The 21,902-nt window shown below is 48.5% G+C and overlaps 6 non-coding genes across 6 annotated transcripts; 1 reads left to right on the top strand and 5 right to left on the bottom strand.

Moving 5' to 3' along the window:
• Nucleotides 1-1,386: 1,386 nt before the first annotated feature.
• trnar-ccu (transfer RNA arginine (anticodon CCU)) lies at nucleotides 1,387-1,459 on the bottom strand. Its single transcript has one exon. It is a non-coding gene; the product is annotated as a tRNA-Arg (tRNA).
• Nucleotides 1,460-11,788: 10,329 nt separating this feature from the next.
• Nucleotides 11,789-11,861, bottom strand: trnar-ccu (transfer RNA arginine (anticodon CCU)). The gene has a single exon. It is a non-coding gene; the product is annotated as a tRNA-Arg (tRNA).
• A 4,818-nt stretch (nucleotides 11,862-16,679) lies between these two features.
• trnar-ccu (transfer RNA arginine (anticodon CCU)) lies at nucleotides 16,680-16,752 on the bottom strand. The gene has a single exon. It is a non-coding gene; the product is annotated as a tRNA-Arg (tRNA).
• Nucleotides 16,753-17,516: 764 nt separating this feature from the next.
• On the bottom strand, nucleotides 17,517-17,589 carry trnar-ccu (transfer RNA arginine (anticodon CCU)). Its single transcript has one exon. It is a non-coding gene; the product is annotated as a tRNA-Arg (tRNA).
• Nucleotides 17,590-19,520: 1,931 nt separating this feature from the next.
• On the top strand, nucleotides 19,521-19,593 carry trnar-ccu (transfer RNA arginine (anticodon CCU)). The gene has a single exon. It is a non-coding gene; the product is annotated as a tRNA-Arg (tRNA).
• Nucleotides 19,594-21,740: 2,147 nt separating this feature from the next.
• On the bottom strand, nucleotides 21,741-21,813 carry trnar-ccu (transfer RNA arginine (anticodon CCU)). The gene has a single exon. It is a non-coding gene; the product is annotated as a tRNA-Arg (tRNA).
• Nucleotides 21,814-21,902: the final 89 nt, after the last annotated feature.

Raw genomic sequence — 21,902 nt, 5'->3', positions numbered from 1 at the left:
TATGCGGGGTTACAGGAATAGGGCCTGGGTGGGATTGTGGCCGGTGCAGACTTGATGGACCAAATGGCCTCTTTCTGCACTGTAGGTATTCTATGATTGACAGGGTGGTTAATAATGAAGAAGAAGGTCTTGTTGTTGCAGGAAGATATAGACGGAACGGACAAATGGGCAGTTCAGTGGCAGATGGAATTTAACCCTGGAAAGTGTGAGATGATGCACTTTGAAAGGAGTAACAAGACAAGGGAGCACGCAATGAATGGCAGGACACTAGGAAGCTCAGAGGAACAGATGGATCTTGGGGTGCTTGTCCACAGACCCCTGAAGGCAGCAGGACAGGTTAATAGGATTGTTAAGAAGGCAGATTGGACACCTGCCTTTATCAGCTGTGGCAGAGATTATAAGAGCAGGAATGTTATGATGGAACTGTACAAAACATTGGTATAGGCCACAGCTAGAGTACTGTGTGCAGCTCTGGTCGCCTCACTATAGGAAGGATGTGATAGCACTGGGGAGAGTACAGAGGAGATTCACCAGGATGTTGCCTGGGACGGAGCATTTGAGCTATGAAGAGAGGCTGGATAGGCTGGGGTTTTCTCTACAGCAAAGGCTGAGGGGGGGGAGCTGATGGAGGTTTATAAGATTATGAGGGGTGTGGACAGGATGGATAGGAAGCAGCTGCCCCCCTTGGTTGAAGGGTCAATAATGAGGGGGCGGAGCTTTAAGGCGAGGGGCAGGAGATTTTGGGGGGATTTGAAGGAAGGTTTTTTCACCCAGAGGGTGGTGGGAATCTGGAATGCGCTGCCTGGGAGGGCAGTGGAGACCGGAAACCTCACAACCTTTAACAAGGAGCTGGATGAGGACTTGAAATGTCAGAACATTCAAGACTATTGGCTAAGAGCTGGAAAGTGGGGTTAGTGTAGATGTCGTGTAGTTTTGTCAGTGCAGGCACGATGGGCCGAATGGCCTCTTCTATACTGTATGATTCGATGATTCTATGATTCTACCAGACTGGAAAGAAAGAATGGGTTGATGGTAAGTTGTTTATCAGGGTAAAGATTGATGCATCTGCAGCCGTGGGGATTTTTAAAGGGAGCAAATTGGAGTTGTGGTTAATTTGAATTGAGGAGTTATGAGGAGCCAGAGTGAGAACATTTTGCCCCCAGATGGGGCTCAAACCCACAATCCCTCACAAAGCTTCCAGCTTGCAAATTTCCCCTTCAGTGTTTATTTATTCCCATTCCCTTCAATGTGGAAAGTTCTCATTGATTCTGCTTCCATCAGCTCGCTGCCAGGCATTGGGGAATCTCGAAAGAGAGTAGAGATAGATTCAAACTCACATTGATTGAGAGTTGTGAGGCAGAGAGAGAATGTTTTAAAAACACACATCACCCCAGATGGGACTCGAACCCACAATCCCTGGCTTAGGAGGCCAGTGCCTTATCCATTAGGCCACTGGGGCTGCACTGGCATGATGTAACAAAGAAGGAAGTGTGAAAAGTAATGCTGTTTTGTTTCCCTGTTGCTTTTAGCAGAGCACACAGACACAGCTCTGCAGCCCTCATGGCTTCAAGTTTTATATCCTTACTCACCTGTGTGGTGAACCATAGATGGTTACCACTATGGGTACTGAACCATAGATGGTTAGCACTATGGGTACTTGTACATATGTTACTGTTGGGGTTAGGTTTGGGGTGTTCTACTTGTTGGTATTGTTCTGTGGTACACTCCGGTTGGCTCCGCCTACCTGTAGGAGTATAAAGGTCACTGCACTGCCTGGTGACCCTTTAGTCTGGGATTGTATTGTTATATAGTATGCTCCATTCTTGTTACTAATAAAAGCCTTTATTTCCCGGGTACGATCCAGCCTCCCGAGGATTTCATCGCGCATCAATTTTATTAGTAACAAATTTGGTTGAAAAAAAACCATGGAGCAAATGTTAAAACCCGATCGGCTTACCTTAGATCCGAGTGCAGCTGGAGCGTCGAACACTTTCGACCATTGGTTGAAGTGTTTTCAAGACTATATCGATGCCTCAACAGCCATTCAAAACAATACCGATAGATTGCGGGTCCTCCATGCAAGGGTAAGCGACACTGTATATTCAACAATCCGCGATGCCCAAGACTACAAAGGGGCCATCGAACTACTTAAGAAACTGTACAACAAACCGCCAAACGAGATTCATGCTCGACACCTACTAGCCACTCGACGGCGGCAGCCCGGCGAAACGACGGGACAGTACCTGCCCGAACTTCAGCAGCTAGCCAGTGCCTGCAATTGCAAGCCAGTGTCGGCGACCCAGTATACTAACGATTTGATCCGAGACGCGTTCGTGGCGGGAATCGGCTCATCCTATATTCGCCTACGGCTGCTAGAGCAAGGTAACTTAGACCTAGCTAAGAGGGTGGAATTGGCTGATGCGATGGAAACGGCCTCCAGAAGTCTAGAAACTTACCCCACCGACCACGTGGGAACATCGTGGCAAGTACAGCCACCGACTCAACTCTACCCAGCAGCTCCAAGAAACTGCGCGGTCGTGCTTTCAACCTCGGACCTGATGACGGCGGCAGCTCCAGGAGGCCTGCGGTGCTATTTCTGTGGATTGGCAAAACACCCTCGGCAGCGATGTCCGGCCAGAACGGTATTTTGCGTGTGGGAAGAAAGGGCACTATGCCAAAGTGTGCTGAGCTAAACCACCCTCGAAGCCAAGCAGTGCGGCGTGTGATTCTCCAGAATCTGTCTCCCTGTCTCCGGCTTCATCGAGGTCTTCCACCACATGCGATTCACGAGCGCCGCCATTCCTGACGACGACGACGCAAGACACGTGCGACCTGCGAGTGCCGCCACTTTCAACGCCATCAACCACGTGCGATCCATGGGCGCAGCCATTTTGGTCGGCACCGACCGCAGACGACCAGCAGGGGTCATCATCATCAACCATCTCAGCTGCCTGCAGTTGCACTCAAGACTCAACGGTGGCGTCAATCATCCTGGACCAGGCCAAGCCTCACAGATTCGACAAGTCCATGATGGGCATAGAGGTAAATGGACGCCTAATACATTGTCTGTTTGACAGCGGGAGCACGGAGAGTTTCATTCACCCTGACACCGTGAAACGGTGCGGTCTCCGAGTACAGACTGTCAGACAGACAATTTCTATGGCGTCGAGGTCCCGATCTGTTACCGTTCTTGGGAGCTGCGTGGTAAACCTAACGGTGCGGGGCACAGTTTATGAGAACTTCAGGCTCCTCGTGTTACCGCACCTTTGCGCTCCGATACTCCTGGGACTGCAGTACGATGGGCCACTCCCTCCACTTTCAGTGGGAGAACAGCAGCCTCCAAATTGCCCAGCGCGCTCCACGTGCAGTCTCTCGACACTCAGAACCACCCCACCATCTTTATTCGAGAATCTCGTGCCAGGCTGCAAGCCCATCGCAACTAAGAGCAGGCGTTACAGCGCTGAGGATCGGATCTTTATTCGATCTGAAGTTCAGCGGCTCCTCAGGTAAGGGATCATTCAACCTTGCACGAGCCCATGGAGAGCACAAGTCGTGGTGGTTAAAACTGGAGACAAGCCCCGGATGGTCATAGACTATAGTCAGACCATTAATAGATACATGCAGCTGGATGCGTACCCTCTCCCGCGCATATCTGACATGGTCAACCAGATTGCGCAGTACCGGGTGTTCTCCACCATCAACTTGAAGTCAGCTTATCACCAGCTCCCCATTCGCACAGAGGACCGAAAATATACGGCCTTTGAGGCGGATGGTCGTCTCTATCACTTCTTAAGGGTCCCCTTTGGCGTCACGAATGGGGTCTCGGTCTTCCAGCGTGCAATGGACCGAATGGTGGACCAAAACGGGCTACGGGCTACCTTCCCGTACCTGGACAACGTCACTATCTGCGGCCATGACCAGCAGGACCACGATGCCAATCTCCTAAAGTTTTTACGCACTGCGTCTCGCCTGAATCTGACCTATAACAGGGAGAAGTGTGTATTTAGCAAGCGCCGCCTAGCAATTCTCGGATACGTGGTGGAAAACGGGGTCCTTGGCCTTGATCCAGACCGTATGCGTCCCCTCCTTGAACTTCCCCTACCCACTAGCATCAAAGCACTGAGAAGATGCTTAGGCTTCTTTTCGTATTACGCACAGTGAGTTTCCAATTATGCGGACAAAGCCCGTCCGCTCATAAAGTCTACCTCTTTTCCCCTGGCAGCAGAGGCTCGCTTAGCCTTTGAAGGGATAAAAGCTGACATCGCGAAAGCCACTATGCACGCTGCCGATGAGTCCATCCCCTTTCAGGTGGAGAGTGATGCATCTGATTTCGCTCTGGCCACCACACTTAACCAGGCGGGCAGGCCCGTCGCCTTTTTCTCTCGCACCCTCCAAGGCCCTGAAATTCGACACTCCGCCGTGGAAAAAGAGGCTCAGGCCATTGTGGAGGCCGTCCGGCATTGGCGCCATTACTTGGCTGGAAAACGATTCACCCTGCTCACGGACCAGCGGTCCGTGGCGTTCATGTTCAACAACACGTTAAGGGGTAAGATCAAAAATGATAAAATCTTGAGGTGGAGAATCGAACTCTCCACCTACAACTATGATATCATGTACCGTCCGGGGAAGCTCAATGAGCCCTCAGATGCCCTGTCGCGTGGAACATGTGCCAGTGTGCAGGAAGATCGGCTACAGGCCCTCCACAATGATCTCTGCCATCCGGGGATCACTCGGCTCTTCCATTTTGTAAAGGCCCGGAATCTACCCTACTCAGTAGAGGATGTCAGGTCGATAATCCAAAGCTGCCAGGTATGTGCTGAATGCAAGCCGCACTTCTACCGACCTGACAGGGCACACCTCATTAAAGCCACTCGTCCTTTTGAAAGACTGAGTGTGGATTTCAAGGGCCCCCTTCCTTCGACAGATCGGAATGTGTACTTCCTCAATGTGATTGACGAGCACTCCCGATTCCCTTTTGCCATTCCCTGTTCAGACATGACCGCTGCCACGGTTATCAAAGCATTGCGGGATCTTTTCACCCTGTTTGGTTACCCCAGCTATATCCACAGTGATAGGGGCTCGTCATTTATGAGTGACGACTTGAGGCAATACCTGCTCTCAAAAGGGATTGCCTCAAGTAGAACTACGAGTTACAACCCCAGGGGTAATGGGCAGGTCGAAAGATAAAATGCTACAGTCTGGAACGCTGTCTTACTGGCGTTGAGGTCTAAGGGTCTTCCAGTCTCCCGTTGGCAAGAGGTACTTTCTGATGCGCTCCATTCAATCCGGTCCCTCCTGTGTACGGCAACCAACGCTACCCCACATGAGCGGATGTTTAGCTTCCCTAGGAAGTCTTCCTCTGGGACCTCACTGCCGTCTTGGTTGACGTACTCAGGACCTGTCCTCCTGCGGCGGCATGTTAGGACCCGCAAGTCCGACCCTTTGGTTGAACAGGTCCATCTCCTCCACGCCAACCCTCAATATGCCTATGTAGCATATCCTGACGGGCGAGAGGACACGGTCTCTATTCGAGATCTGGCGCCTGCAGGGGACTTGGAAACCCCCGTCGCTCCCGTACCCCTGGTTAGGGACCCCTTGACCTTTATCTCCCCTCCTGACACGAGGCGGGCAGTGTCGGGACCACCACTTAATCCTCTTACTCCCGTGTACAGCTTGCCTGAGTCCAGGAGATTGTCGCCACCTCGGGGCGTTCCTGAATCCAGGAGGTTGTCGCCACCTCGTGGTCCACCCATCCGTGAGGAACTGGAGGAGTCACTGGACACCGCCTTGGAGAGAGAGTCATCACGGTCACCAGAACCGGCGCTACCGCCAGTGTTGAGGAGGTCGCAGAGACAGTGCGGCCCTCCGATACGACTGAACTTGTGAATATATGGACAGTTCGTACTGTTTTTTTTTGCCCCACTGGCCTTTGTTTTAAAGGAGGGGTGAATGTGGTGAACCATAGATGGTTACCACTATGGGTACTGAACCATAGATGGTTAGCACTATGGGTCCTTGTACATATGTTACTGTTGTCACTGTTGGGGTTAGGGTTGGGGTGTTCTACCTGTTGGTATTGTTCTGTGGTACACTCCGGTTGGCTCCGCCTACCTGTAGGAGTATAAAGGTCACTGCACTGCCGGGTGACCCTTTAGTCTGGGATTGTATTGTTATATAGTATGCTCCATTCTTGTTACTAATAAAAGACTTTATTTCCCAGGTACGAACCAGCCTCCCGAGTGATTTAATCGCGCATCAACCTGTCCAGGAGTTGGACAACACGCTACAAAAAATCAAACCCGGCCCTGCAGCCGCTCTGACAACATTCTTCCCGAGTTCCTCAAACACTTTGGCCAACGTGCCCACTGCTGATTGGCTGAAATCCTCACAAGGGTTACCTGCAAGGGAAGGCTGCCTGAACCCTGGTGTTTGTCCAAAGTCATCGCCCTCCCAGAACCAGGCAAAGACCCAAACATACCTGCGAGCTACCGAGCAATATCTCTGCTCTCTGTGTGCTGGAAGGTCTTGGAGTGTCTCATCTCACAGCGGATAGAGCCAGAGGTGGAGAAATTCCTGAAAGCTGAACAAACTGCCTTTCAGCGAGGGTGAAGCACAGACGACCAGGCCCTTGCCCTGACCACCTTCATTGACAAAGACTTTGAAAATCACCTCAAAACAGGCACTGACTTTCTCAACCATTCCCTTTCAAATTCCCCTCCAGCATGCAACTTTTCCCTTCACGTGTTTATCGAATTGCCTGAAGTGAGTTCTTATTGAATGTGCTTCCATCATCTCACTGCAGCCACGGGGATTTGAAAGAGGGCAGATTGGAGCTGAAGTGAATTTGAATTGAGATAAAGCTGACACAGGGTTATGATGAACCACAGAGAGAGAGAGAAACAGAGAGAGAGAGAGAGAGAGTGTTTAAAAAAACACATCACCCCAGATGGGACTCGAACCCACAATCCCTGGCTTAAGGAGGCCAGTGCCTTATCCATTAGGCCACCGGGGATATGCCATGTGACTGATCAATCAAAGAGCAATTGAAAGTAGGCCATCAATGGACACTTGACATCCCTGAAATGCCTCATGTTTCTCAAAGTGTGCATCGTGAAGGAAACCCATGCAGACACGGGGAGAATGTACAAACTCCACACAGACAGTGACCCAAGGCCGGAATTGAACCCGAGTCTCTGGCACTGAGGCAACTGTGTTAACCACTGTGCCACCCTGCTGCCCGTACAACGGGCTAGCTAACTGCAGGTTGTTGTTGTAGCTGGCTCCAGGATGTTGCAAGCGATGGCAGATATGACGGTGAAAATCGTTTCCATTCATGATCAGAACTTTGAAACTCACCAAAGGTGAGGTGTTTCAAGTCTGTCAATTGATCTTAAATGGAACATTGCACGACTGTTACTCCAGTGGCCTAATGGATAAGGCACTGGCCTCAGACACCAGGAATTGTGGGTTCGAGTCCCACCTGGGGTGGTGTGTATTTTAGGATCGCTGTCCCTTTCCTTCAACTCACACACATTCTAAAAATACAAATGATTGGATGGGTAAGAAATTGATTTCATTCCCATTCTCCCCAACCTGACAGTAGATCATTTAAATCACACTCAGCACAGCAAACCCTTCAGGTAAAGGTACCACTTTTGTGGCAGTGCGGTTCTACTTTCAAGAAGGGTGGCAGAGATAAACCAGGGAATTCCCGACCAGTAACTCTGACATCAGCAATGGGAAACTATAGGAGAAAATTCAGAAGGAGAGCATCTCTCTCCACTTGGAAAGGCAAGGTTTGATCAGGGGTAGTCAGCATGGCTTCGTCAGGGGGAGGTCGTACCATTTGTTAGGTACGTTTGTTAGGTACCATTTGTTGGGCAGCATGGTGGCACAGTGGTTCGCACTGCTGCCTCACAGTGTCAGGGAGCTGGGTTCGATTCTGGCTCTCCCGTGTCTATGTGGGTTTCCTCTGGGGGCTCTGGTTTTCTCCCACAGATGTGCAGACTAGGTCAATTGGCCATGCTAAATCGCCCTTTAGTGTCGGGGGTTAGCAGGGTAAGTATGCGGGGTTACGGCAATAGGGCCTGGGTGGGATTGTGGTCGGTGCAGACTTGATGGACCAAATGGCCTCTTTCTGCACTGTAGGGATTCTATGATTGACAGGGGTGCTAATAATGAAGAAGAAGGTCTTGTTGTTGCAGGAAGATATAGACGGAATGGACAAATGGGCAGATCAGTGGCAGATGGAATTTAATCCTGAAAAGTGTGAGATGATGCACTTTGGAAGGAGTAATAAGACAAGGGAGCACGCAATGAATGGCAGGACACTAGGAAGATCAGAGGAACAGATGGATCTTGGGGTGCTTGTCCACAGACCCCTGAAGGCAGCAGGACAGGTTAATAGGATTGTTAAGAAGGCAGATTGGACACCTGCCTTTATCAGTTGTGGCATAGATTATCAGAGCAGGAATGTTATGATGGAGCTGTACAAAACATTGGTATAGGCCACAGCTAGAGTACTGTGTGCAGCTCTGGTCGCCTCACTATAGGAAGGATGTGATAGCACTGGGGAGAGTACAGAGGAGATTCACCAGGATGTTGCCTGGGACGGAGCATTTGAGCTATGAAGAGAGGCTGGATAGGCTGGGGTTCTCTCTACAGCAAAGGCTGAGGGGGGAGCTGATGGAGGTTTATAAGATTATGAGGGGTGTGGACAGGATGGATAGGAAGCAGCTGCCCCCCTTGGTTGAAGGGTCAATAATGAGGGGGCGGAGCTTTAAGGCGAGGGGCAGGAGATTTTGGGGGGATTTGAAGGAAGGTTTTTTCACCCAGAGGGTGGTGGGAATCTGGAATGCGCTGCCTGGGAGGGCAGTGGAGACCGGAAACCTCACAACCTTTAACAAGGAGCTGGATGAGGACTTGAAATGTCAGAACATTCAAGGCTATTGGCTAAGAGCTGGAAAGTGGGGTTAGTGTAGATGTCGTGTAGTTTTGTCAGTGCAGACACGATGGGCCGAATGGCCTCTTCTATACTGTATGATTCGATGATTCTAGCAGACTGGAAAGGAAGAATGGGCGGATGGTAAGTTGTGTATCAGAATAAAGATTGATGCATCTGCAGCTGTGGGGATTTTTAAAGAGAGCAAATTGGAGTTGTAGTTAATTTGAATTGAGGCGTTATGAGGAGCCAGAGTGAGAACATTTTGCCCCCAGATGGGGCTCAAACCCACAATCCCTCACAAAGCATCCAGCTTGCAAATTTCCCCTTCAGTGTTTATTTATTCCCATTCCCTTCAATGTGGAAAATTCTCATTGATTCTGCTTCCATCAGCTCACTGCCAGGCATTGGGGAATAGAACATAGAACATAGAACAGTACAGCACAGAACAGGCCCTTCGGCCCACGATGTTGTGCCGAGCTTTATCTGAAACCAAGATCAAGCTATCCCACTCCCTATCATCCTGGTGTGCTCCATGTGCCTATCCAATAACCGCTTAAATGTTCCTAAAGTCTCTGACTCCACTATCACTGCAGGCAGTCCATTCCACACCCCAACCACTCTCTGCATAAAGAACCTACCTCTGATATCCTTCCTATATCTCCCACCATGAACCCTATAGTTATGCCCCCTTGTAATAGCTCCATCCACCCGAGGAAATAGTCTTTGAACGTTCACTCTATCTATCCCCTTCATCATTTTATAAACCTCTATTAAGTCTCCCCTCAGCCTCCTCCGCTCCAGAGAGAACAGCCCTAGCTCCCTCAACCTTTCCTCATAAGACCTACCCTCCAAACCAGGCAGCATCCTGGTAAATCTCCTCTGCACTCTTTCCAGCGCTTCCACATCCTTCTTATAGTGCGGTGACCAGAACTGCACACAATATTCCAAATGTGGTCTCACCAAGGTCCTGTACAGTTGCAGCATAACCCCACGGCTCTTAAACTCCAACCCCCTGTTAATAAAAGCTAACACACTATAGGCCTTCTTCACCGCTCTATCCACTTGAGTGGCAACCTTCAGAGATCTGTGGATATGGACCCCAAGATCTCTCTGTTCCTCCACAGTCTTCAGAACCCTACCTTTGACCCTGTAATCCACATTTAAATTAGTCCTACCAAAATGAATCACCTCACATTTATCAGGGTTAAACTCCATTTGCCATTTTTCAGCCCAGCTTTGCATCCTATCTATGTCTCTTTGCAGCCTACAACAGCCCTCCACCTCATCCACTACTCCACCAATCTTGGTGTCATCAGCAAATTTACTGATCCACCCTTCAGCCCCCTCCTCTAAGTCATTAATAAAAATCACAAAGAGCAGGGGACCAAGCATTGATCCCTGTGGCACTCCGCTAGCAACCTGCCTCCAGTCTGAAAATTTTCCATCTACCACCACCCTCTGTCTTTGATCAGATAGCCAGTTACCTATCCAATCGGCCAACTTTCCCTCTATCCCACACCTCCTTACTTTCATCATAAGCCGACCATGGGGGACCTTATCAAACGCCTTACTAAAATCCATGTATATGACATCAACTGCCCTACCTTCATCAACACACTTAGTTACCTCATCAAAAAATTCTATCAAATTTGTGAGGTACGATTTGCCCTTCACGAATCCGTGCTGACTATCCCGGATTAATCCGCATCTTTCTAAATGGTCGTAAATCCCATCCCTAAGGACCTTTTCCATCAATTTACCAACCACCGAAGTAAGACTAACCGGTCTATAATCACCAGGGTCATTTCTATTCCCTTTCTGAAACAGAGGAACCACATTCGCCACTCTCCAGTCCTCTGGCACCATCCCCGTGGACAGTGAGGACCCAAAGATCAAAGCCAAAGGCTCTGCAATCTCATCCCTTGCCTCCCAAAGAATCCTAGGATACATTTCATCAGGCCCAGGGGACTTATCGACCTTCAGTTTATTCAAAACTGCCAGTACATCCTCCCTCCGAACAACTAGTTCCTCCAGCCTATTAGCCTGTATCACCTTCTCTTCCTCAAAAACATGGCCCCTCTCCTTGGTGAACACTGAAGAAAAGTATTCAATCATCACCTCGCCTATCTCTACTGACTCCATACACAAGTTCCCACTACTGTCCTTGACCGGCCCTAACCTCACCCTGGTCATTCTTTTATTCCTCACATAAGAGTAAAAAGCCTTGGGGTTTTCCTTGATCCGACCCGCCAAGGACTTCTCATGTCCCCTCCTAGCTCTCCTAAGCCCCTTTTTCAGCTCATTCCTTGCTAACTTGTAACCCTCAATCGAGCCATCTGAACCTTGTTTCCTCATCCCTACATAAGCTTCCCTCTTCCTTTTCACAAGACATTCCACCTCTTTCGTGAACCATGGTTCCCTCACTCGGCCATTTCCTCCCTGCCTGACAGGGACATACCTATCCAGGGCACCCAGTATTTGTTCCTTGAAAAAGTTCCACTTTTCATTAATGCCTTTCCCTGACAGTTTCTGTTCCCATCTTATGCCCCCTAATTCTTGCCTAATCGCATCATAATTACCTCTCCCCCAATTGTAAACCTTGCCCTGCCGTACGGCCCTATCCCTCTCCATTGCAATAACAAAAGACACCGAATTGTGGTCACTATCTCCAAAGTGCTCTCCCACAACCAAATCTAACACTTGGCCCGGTTCATTTCCCAGTACCAAATCCAATGTGGCCTCTTGAAAGAGAGCAGAGCAAGATTCAAACTCACATTAATTCTCATTGATTGAGACGGAATTGAGAGTTCTGAGGCAGAGAGAGAATGTTTTAAAAACACACATCACCCCAGATGGGATTCGAACCCACAATCCCTGGCTTAGGAGGCCAGTGCCTTATCCATTAGGCCACTGGGGCTGCACTGGCATGATGCAACAAAGAAGGAAGTGTGCAAGGCAATGCTGTTTTGTTTTAGCAGAGCACACAGACACGGCTCTGCAGCCCTCATGGCTTCAAGTTTTATATCCTTACTCACCTGTCCAGGGGTTGGACAACACGCTACAAAAAATCAAACCCAGCCCTGCAGCCGCTCTGACAACATTCTTCCCGAGTTCCTCAAACACTTTGGCCCACGTGCCCACTGCTGATTGGCTGAAATCCTCACAAGGGTTACCTGCAAGGGAAAGCTGCCTGAACCCTGGTGTTTGTCCAAAGTCATCGCCCTCCCAGAACCAGGCAAAGACCCAAACATACCTGCGAGCTTCCGAGCAATATCTCTGCTCTCTGTGTGCTGGAAGGTCTTGGAGTGTCTCATCTCACAGCGGATAGAGCCAGAGGTGGAGAAATTCCTGAAAGCTGAACAAACTGCCTTTCAGCGAGGGTGAAGCACAGACGACCAGGCCCTTGCCCTGACCACCTTCATTGACAAAGACTTTGAAAATCACCTCAAAACAGGCGCTGACTTTCTCAACCATTCCCTTTCAAATTCCCCTCCAGCATGCAACTTTTCCCTTCACGTGTTTATCGAATTGCCTGAAGTGAGTTCTTATTGAATGTGCTTCCATCATCTCACTGCAGCCACGGGGATTTGAAAGAGGGCAGATTGGAGCTGAAGTGAATTTGAATTGAGATAAAGCTGACACAGGGTTATGATGAACCACAGAGAGAGAGAGAGAGTGTTTAAAAATACACACCACCCCAGATGGGACTTGAACCCACAATCCCTAGGTTAGGAAGCCAGTGCCTTATCCATTAGGCCACTGGGGCTACGCCATGTGAATGATCAATCAAAGAGCAATTGAAAGTAGGCCATCGATGGAGGCTTGACATCTCTGAAATGCCTCATGTTTCTCAAAGTGTGCATCGTGAATGATGTGGGGGAGGGAGGGTCGGTAACAGCGGATTTGACAGAGAGGGAGAGAGTGTTCAGGGAGCACAAACCATTGACCAGATTGACCCGAGTGTCAGGGGGACGAGCAGGGTAAATATATGGGGTTGCGGGAGTGGGGCCTGGGTGGGATTGTGGTTGTTGCAGGCTTGATGGGCCAAATGACCTTCTTCTGCATTGTAATGATTCTATGATTGACAGGGTGGTTAATAATGAAGAAGAAGGTCTTGTGTTGCAGGAAGATATAGACGGAACGGTCAAATGGGCAGATCAGTGGCAGATAGAATTTAACCCTGGAAAGTGTGAGATGATGCACTTTGAAAGGAGTAACAAGACAAGGGAGCACGCAATGAATGGCAGGACACTAGGAAGCTCAGAGGAACAGATGGATCTTGGGGTGCTTGTCCACAGACCCCTGAAGGCAGCAGGACAGGTTAATAGGATTGTTAAGAAGGCGGATTGGACACCTGCCTTTATCAGCTGTGGCATAGATTATCAGAGCAGGGATGTTATGATGGAGCTGTACAAAACATTGGTATAGGCCACAGCTAGAGTACTGTGTGCAGCTCTGGTCGCCTCACGATAGGAAGGATGTGATAGCACTGGGGAGAGTACAGAGGAGATTCACCAGGATGTTGCCTGGGACGGAGCATTTGAGCTATGAAGAGAGGCTGGATAGGCTGGGGTTTTCTCTACAGCAAAGGCTGAGGGGGGAAGCTGATGGAGGTTTATAAGATTATGAGGGGTGTGGACAGGATGGATAGGAAGCAGCTGCCGCCCCCCCCCCCCCTTGGTTGAAGGGTCAATAATGAGGGGGCGGAGCTTTAAGGCGAGGGGCAGGAGATTTTGGGGGGATTTGAAGGAAGGTTTTTTCACCCAGAGGGTGGTGGGAATCTGGAATGCGCTGCCTGGGAGGGCAGTGGAGACCGGAAACCTCACAACCTTTAACAAGGAGCTGGATGAGGACTTGAAATGTCAGAACATTCAAGACTATTGGTTAAGAGCTGGAAAGTGGGGTTAGTGTAGATGTCGTGTAGTTTTGTCAGTGCAGACACGATGGGCCGAATGGCCTCTTCTATACTGTATGATTCGATGATTCTATGGCTCTATCAGACTGGAAAGAAAGAACGGGTTGATGGTAAGTTGTGTATCAGGATAAAGATTGATGCATCTGCAGCCGTGGGGATTTTTAAAGAGAACAAATTGGAGTTGTGGTTAATTTGAATTGAGGAGTTACGAGGAGCCAGAGTGAGAACATTTTGCCCCCAGATGGGGCTCAAACCCACAATCCCTCACAAAGCTTCCAGCTTGCAAATTTCCCCTTCAGTGTTTATTTATTCCCATTCCCTTCAATGTGGAAAGTTCTCATTGATTCTGCTTCCATCAGCTCGCTGCCAGGCATTGGGGAATAGAATATAGAACATAGAACATAGAACAGTACAGCACAGAACAGGCCCTTCGGCCCACGATGTTGTGCCGAGCTTTATCTGAAACCAAGATCAAGCTATCCCACTCCCTATCATCCTGGTGTGCTCCATGTGCCTATCCAATAACCGCTTAAATGTTCCTAATGTGTCTGACTCCACTATCACTGCAGGCAGTCCATTCCACACCCCAACCACTCTCTGCATAAAGAACCTACCTCTGATATCCTTCCTATATCTCCCACCATGAACCCTATAGTTATGCCCCCTTGTAATAGCTCCATCCACCCGAGGAAATAGTCTTTGAACGTTCACTCTATCTATCCCCTTCATCATTTTATAAACCTCTATTAAGTCTCCCCTCAGCCTCCTCCGCTCCAGAGAGAAAAGCCCTAGCTCCCTCAACCTTTCCTCATAAGACCTACCCTCCAAACCAGGCAGCATCCTGGTAAATCTCCTCTGCACTCTTTCCAGCGCTTCCACATCCTTCTTATAGTGAGGTGACCAGAACTGCACACAATATTCCAAATGTGGTCTCACCAGGGTCCTGTACAGTTGCAGCATAACCCCACGGCTCTTAAACTCCAACCCCCTGTTAATAAAAGCTAACACACTATAGGCCTTCTTCACCGCTCTATCCACTTGAGTGGCAACCTTCAGAGATCTGTGGATATGGACCCCAAGATCTCTCTGTTCCTCCACAGTCTTCAGAACCCTACCTTTGACCCTGTAATCCACATTTAAATTAGTCCTGCCAAAATGAATCACCTCACATTTATCAGGGTTAAACTCCATTTGCCATTTTTCAGCCCAGCTTTGCATCCTATCTATGTCTCTTTGCAGCCTACAACAGCCCTCCACCTCATCCACTACTCCACCAATCTTGGTGTCATCAGCAAATTTACTGATCCACCCTTCAGCCCCCTCCTCTAAGTCATTAATAAAAATCACAAAGAGCAGAGGACCAAGCACTGATCCCTGTGGCACTCCGCTAGCAACCTGCCTCCAGTCTGAAAATTTTCCATCCACCACCACCCTCTGTCTTCGATCAGATAGCCAGTTACCTATCCAATCGGCCAACTTTCCCTCTATCCCACACCTCCTTACTTTCATCATAAGCCGACCATGGGGGACCTTATCAAACGCCTTACTAAAATCCATGTATATGACATCAACTGCCCTACCTTCATCAACACACTTAGTTACCTCCTCAAAAAATTCAATCAAATTTGTGAGGCACGACTTGCCCTTCACGAATCCGTGCTGACTATCCCGGATTAATCCGCATCTTTCTAAATGGTCGTAAATCCCATCCCTAAGGACCTTTTCCATCAATTTACCAACCACCGAAGTAAGACTAACCGGTCTATAATTACCAGGGTCATTTCTATTCCCTTTCTTAAACAGAGGAACCACATTCGTCACTCTCCAGTCCTCTGGCACCATCCCTGTGGACAGTGAGGACCCAAAGATCAAAGCCAAAGGCTCTGCAATCTCATCCCTTGCCTCCCAAAGAATCCTAGGATTCATTTCATCAGGCCCAGGGGACTTATCGACCTTCAGTTTATTCAAAACTGCCAGTACATCCTCCCTCCGAAAAACTATTTCCTCCAGCCTATTAGCCTGTATCACCTTCTCTTCCTCAAAAACATGGCCCCTCTCCTTGGTGAACACTGAAGAAAAGTATTCAATCATCACCTCGCCTATCTCTACTGACTCCATACACAAGTTCCCACTACTGTCCTTGACCGGCCCTAACCTCACCCTGGTCATTCTTTTATTCCTCACATAAGAGTAAAAAGCCTTGGGGTTTTCCTTGATCCGACCCGCCAAGGACTTCTCATGTCCCCTCCTAGCTCTCCTAAGCCCCTTTTTCAGCTCATTCCTTGCTAACTTGTAACCCTCAATCGAGCCATCTGAACCTTGTTTCCTCATCCCTACATAAGCTTCCCTCTTCCTTTTCACAAGACATTCCACCTCTTTCGTGAACCATGGTTCCCTCACTCGGCCATTTCCTCCCTGCCTGACAGGGACATACCTATCCAGGGCACCCAGTATTTGTTCCTTGAAAAAGTTCCACTTTTCATTAATGCCTTTCCCTGACAGTTTCTGTTCCCATCTTATGCCCCCTAATTCTTGCCTAATCGCATCATAATTACCTCTCCCCCAATTGTAAACCTTGCCCTGCCGTACGGCCCTATCCCTCTCCATTGCAATAACAAAAGACACCGAATTGTGGTCACTATCTCCAAAGTGCTCTCCCACAACCAAATCTAACACTTGGCCCGGTTCATTTCCCAGTACCAAATCCAATGTGGCCTCTTGAAAGAGAGCAGAGCAAGATTCAAACTCACATTAATTCTCATTGATTGAGACGGAATTGAGAGTTCTGAGGCAGAGAGAGAATGTTTTAAAAACACACATCACCCCAGATGGGATTCGAACCCACAATCCCTGGCTTAGGAGGCCAGTGCCTTATCCATTAGGCCACTGGGGCTGCACTGGTATGATGTAACAAAGAAGGAAGTGTGAATGTTTTGTTTTAGCAGAGCACGCAGACATGGCTCTGCAGCCCTCATGGCTTCAAGTTTTATATCCTTACTCACCTGTCCAGGAGTTGGACAACACGCTACAAAAAATCAAACCCGGCCCTGCAGCCGCTCTGACAACATTCTTCCCGAGTTCCTCAAACACTTTGGCCCACGTGCCCACTGCTGATTGGCTGAAATCCTCACAAGGGTGACCTGCAAGGGAAGGCTGCCTGAACCCTGGTGTTTGTCCAAAGTCATCGCCCTCCCAGAACCAGGCAAAGACCCAAACATACCTGCGAGCTACCGAGCAATATCTCTGCTCTCTGTGTGCTGGAAGGTCTTGGAGTGTCTCATCTCACAGCGGATAGAGCCAGAGGTGGAGAAATTCCTGAAAGCTGAACAAACTGCCTTTCAGCGAGGGTGAAGCACAGATGACCAGGCCCTTGCCCTGACCACCTTCATTGACAAAGGCTTTGAAAATCACCTCAAAACAGGCACTGACTTTCTCAACCATTCCCTTTCAAATTCCCCTCCAGCGTGCAACTTTTCCCTTCACGTGTTTATCGAATTGCCTGAAGTGAATTCTTATTGAATGTGCTTCCATCATCTCACTGCAGCCACGGGGATTTGAAAGAGGGCAGATTGGAGCTGAAGTGAATTTGAATTGAGATAAAGCTGACACAGGGTTATGATGAGCCAGAGAGAGGGAGAGTGTTTAAAAAACACACATCACCCCAGATGGGACTTGAACCCACAATCCCTGGCTTAGGAGGCCAGTGCCTTATCCATTAGGCCACTGGGGCCACCTTGTGCCATGGGTCAATCAAAGAGCAATTGAAAGTAGGCCATCGATGGCGACTTGACATCTCTGAAATGCCTCATGTTTCTCAAGGTGCGCATCGTGAATGATGTGGGGGAGGGAGGGTCGGTAACAGCGGATTTGACAGAGAGGGAGAGAGTGTTCAGGGAGCACAAACCATTGACCAGATTAGCTGACATGGGGAGCAGCACGGGACGTTGGTGGCTCACCAGTGTGTTGGCTGTAGGGTTGAGGGAATTAGATTCCGTTCCCATGAACAAGAGGGCACGAGCGGATATTGAAGAGAAACTCGAGAAAAATAGACAAATTCATGACTGGGACAACGGGAAATCTCCAAGGAAGTCTCTCCCAGTCAGTGAGGGGGAAGGATGGAAGCCACAAAGGCAGCTGGACGGATGTGGTCTCAATCTCTCAATCTCAGTGACCAAGGGCTTAATGAAGAGGTTCACAAGTGGTGAGGGCTGAGGGGGAGAGGATTTAAGGAGATGATTTGTTGTGGAGTAGAGGTGGTTATCATTGCGTTCCAGGATGAATAGTAGCCAGATTTAGCCAAGGAGAGTACCAGCTGATAGCGTCCTCAGGGAGGTATCAGTGTGTGATGAACCCCAGGGGCCTAATGGTAGGGCTCTGGCCTCCTAAGCCAGGGAGTGTGGGTTTGTGAGGTGATGTCCACTTAATGATTTACACCATGGTGTTTCCAGCAGCAGATGTAATGGACGGTAAAGCCAGGAGGAGAAGCTTCATTCAGGAAAAAGGTGGTATCCTCGGTGAGCAAGCTTCAATCAAAGCCGTCATATCAACGTAATCCCTGTGGCACTCCTCTGATTCGCACCCACCGACCTGAGCCAGACCCTCTTATCACCATTCGCTGCTTCCTGTCAGTTAGCCAATCATCTCTACCCATATCAGAATATTACCTCCAACACCATGAACTTGTGTTGTCGACTTTAGTGTGGCACCTTATCAAATACCTTTTGAAAATCCAAATATACAACATCGACTGGTTCTCCTCTATCTACCCCGGCCGAGACCTTCTCAAAGAACCCTAGTAAATTTGTCAGACATGATTTCCCCTTCATGTAACCGTGCTGACTCTGCCTGATCAGATTTTGACTTTCCAATTGCATCGCCATTCTCTCCTGAATAATCGATTGGAATATTTTTCCAATCACTGAAGTTAGACTGTAGTTTCCTGCATTTTTCTCCTTCCCTTTTTGAATTAGGGTGCCACATTGGCAGCTTTCCAATCCTTTGGCACAGTTCCAGAATCCAAGGATATTTGGAAAATAACGACCAATGCATCCACACTCTCCGTAGATAACTCCTTTAAGATCCTGGGGTGCAAACCATCAGCTCCCGGGGACTTGTCAGCCTTTAACCCCTTTAGTTTACCTGATATTAATTCCAGTCTTTATTACATTCCTTTAATCATAGAATCCCTACAGTGCAGAGGGAGGCCATTCAGCCCATTGAGCCGGCACTGACAGCAATCTCACCTGTAACCCCTCATGTTTACCCTGCTAATCCCCTTGGCGCTTAGGGGCAATTTAGCACAGCCAATCATTCTAATCTGCACAACTTTGGACTGTGGGAGGAAACCAGAGCACCCGGAGGTAACCCACGCAGACACGGGGAGAACATGCAGACTCGACACAGACTTTGACCCAAGGCCAGAATTGAATCTAGGTCTCTGACACTGTGAGGCAACCGTGCTAACCACTGTGCCGCCATGCTACCTATACAAAGGGCTAGCCAACTGCAGGTTGTTGTTGTAGCTGGCTCCAGGATGTTGTAAGCGATGGCAGATATGACGCTGAAAATCGTTTCCATTCATGATCAGAACCTTGAAACTCACCAAACATGAGGTGTTTCAAGTCTGTCAATTGATCTGAAATGGGACATTGCAGCGCTGTAGCCCCAGTGGCCTAATGGATAAGGCACTGGCCTCCTCAGCCAGAGATGGTGGGTTTGAGTCCCACCTGGGGTGGTGTTTGTTTTACGATTGATGCCCCTTTCCTTCAACTCACACGCATTCTAAAAATACAAATGATTGGATGGGTAAGAAATTGATTTCATTCCCATTCTCCCCAACGTGACAGTCGATCATTCAAATCACACTCAGCACAGCAAACCCTTCAGGTAAACGTACCACTTTTGTGGCAGTGCGGTTCTACTTTTCAAGAAGGGTGGCAGAGATAAACCAGGGAATTCCCGACCTGTAAGTCATAGAAGAATCATAGAATCCTACAATGCAGAAGGAGGCCATTTGGCCCATCGAGTCTGCATCGACCACAATCCCACCCATATCCTCATAACCCCCATGCATTTGCCCTAGCTAATCCCCCTGACACTAGGGGGTAATTTTAGAATGGCCAATCCTCCTAACCCACACATCTTTGGACTGTGGGAGGAAACTGGAGCACCTGGAGGAAACCAACGCAGACACGGGGAGAATGTGCAGACTGCACACAGACAGTGACCCAAGCCGGGAATCGAACCCAGGTCCCTGGCACTGACGGGGCAGTGCTAACCATTGCGCCACCCATCATTGGACTCGAAACGTTATGTCTGTTTCTCTCTCCACAGATGCTGGCAGACCTGCTGAGTTTTGTTTTCCAGCACTTTCTATTTCTATTCCACTGACAGGAGGGTCAGTAACCAAAGGGATAGATCAAAGAATTGGCAGAGGGTGAGAGGAGGGATATTTTTTTCTTGCTCTTGAGTCCTGATGATCTGCTTGAAAGATTTGACGAATCCGTCTCAATAGTAACTTTCAAAAGGGAATAACCTAACAAATGAAAAGCTGTAGGGCTGGAAAGACCAGGAGAGTGGGAATAATCAATAACTGTTTTAGTCAGCTAACCTGGGCAAGATGTGCCAAATGGTCTCTTTGTATGATTCTAGAACAAGAATAAAGACATTTCAGCGATGCTGAAGCAATATGTTCAATAGCACGCCTCCCAGAACTACAACAAGGAGAGATTGTTAGTCAACTCCCAGTCCAGAAATGTCCCTGATGTCACTACTGCCATGGTACACTAATTAGATGATGGAAGGTAAAAGAGAACTGTATGTGTCGGATATCTGATATAAACAGTAATTACTGTAAAAACACAGCTGGCTCCTCCAAAGAATAATAAAGACAGGTTAATGTTTGTAATCCAATATTCGTGAGGGATCTACTTCCAAAATAACATTTTTTCCCCCTATTTTCAGATACTGGCAAAGCTATTTATTTCCAGCATTTTGGTTTGTAGAATGATATCTTAATTTCAGTGATGAATTCCTAATTGTTAGAGAGCTTGTATTTATTTTGATTTGATTTGATTTGATTTATTATTGTCACATGTATTAACATACAGTGAAAAGTATTGTTTCTTGCGCGCTATACAGACAAAGCATACCGTTCATAGAGAAGGAAAGGAGAGAGTGCAGAATGTAGTGCAACAGTCATAGCTAGGGTGTAGAGAAAGATCAACTTAATGCAAGGTAGGTCCATTCAAAACTTCAACAGCAGCAGGGAAGAAACTGTTCTTGAGTCAGTTGGTACGTGACCTCAGGCATTTGTATCTTTTTCCCCGAAGGAAGAAGATGGAAGAGAGAATGTCCGGGGTGCGTGGGGTCCTTAATTATGCTGGCTGCTTTGCCGAGGCAGTGGGAAGTGTAGACAGAGTCAATGGATGGGAGGCTGGTTTGTGTGATGGATTGATCTACATTCACGATCTTTTGCAGTTCCTTGCGGTCTTGGGCAGAGCAGGAGTCATACCAAGCTGTGGGATGGAGGGGCGGGGGGCGGGGGGGGGGGGGGGGGGGGGCGGTGGGATTTTCACAAAGCAAATCCCACCTCCTCCCATTCCTAAACAATCCATCCCAAAATAATATAAAGAGGTGAAAAGAAGTAAGATAAATAAAAGCAAGGATAAAAACTCAGAAAGGCGATGAGATGGTACAGGTTCACAGGACATTCATTGTAGCACCTCAAGTTGGTAAGGCTGTTGGAATTGAATGTGCTTCCAGCATCTCACTGCAGCCGTGGGGATTTTTAAAGGGAGCTGAAGTGGATTTGAATTGAGTTCTTGAGATTGAATGGAGGGGTTATGATGAGGCAGAGTGAGAAGATTTAAAAATTAGTAACACCCCAGATGGGACTCGAACCCACAATCCCTGGCTTAGGAGGCCAGTGCCTTATCCATTAGGCCACTGGGGCTATGATTCAATCAATGATATATGGAGGTCTTAGCTTCCATGCTGTGATATGAGCTTCATTATTTGGACTGCAAGTTTTTTCAGAGACTT

Source organism: Mustelus asterias, chromosome 21 (genome assembly GCF_964213995.1).
Source record: "Mustelus asterias chromosome 21, sMusAst1.hap1.1, whole genome shotgun sequence".
Classification (NCBI taxonomy): Eukaryota; Metazoa; Chordata; class Chondrichthyes; order Carcharhiniformes; family Triakidae; genus Mustelus; species Mustelus asterias.
The sequence above is the reverse complement of the archived record's forward strand: the minus strand, read 5'-3'. Positions and strand labels throughout refer to the sequence as shown.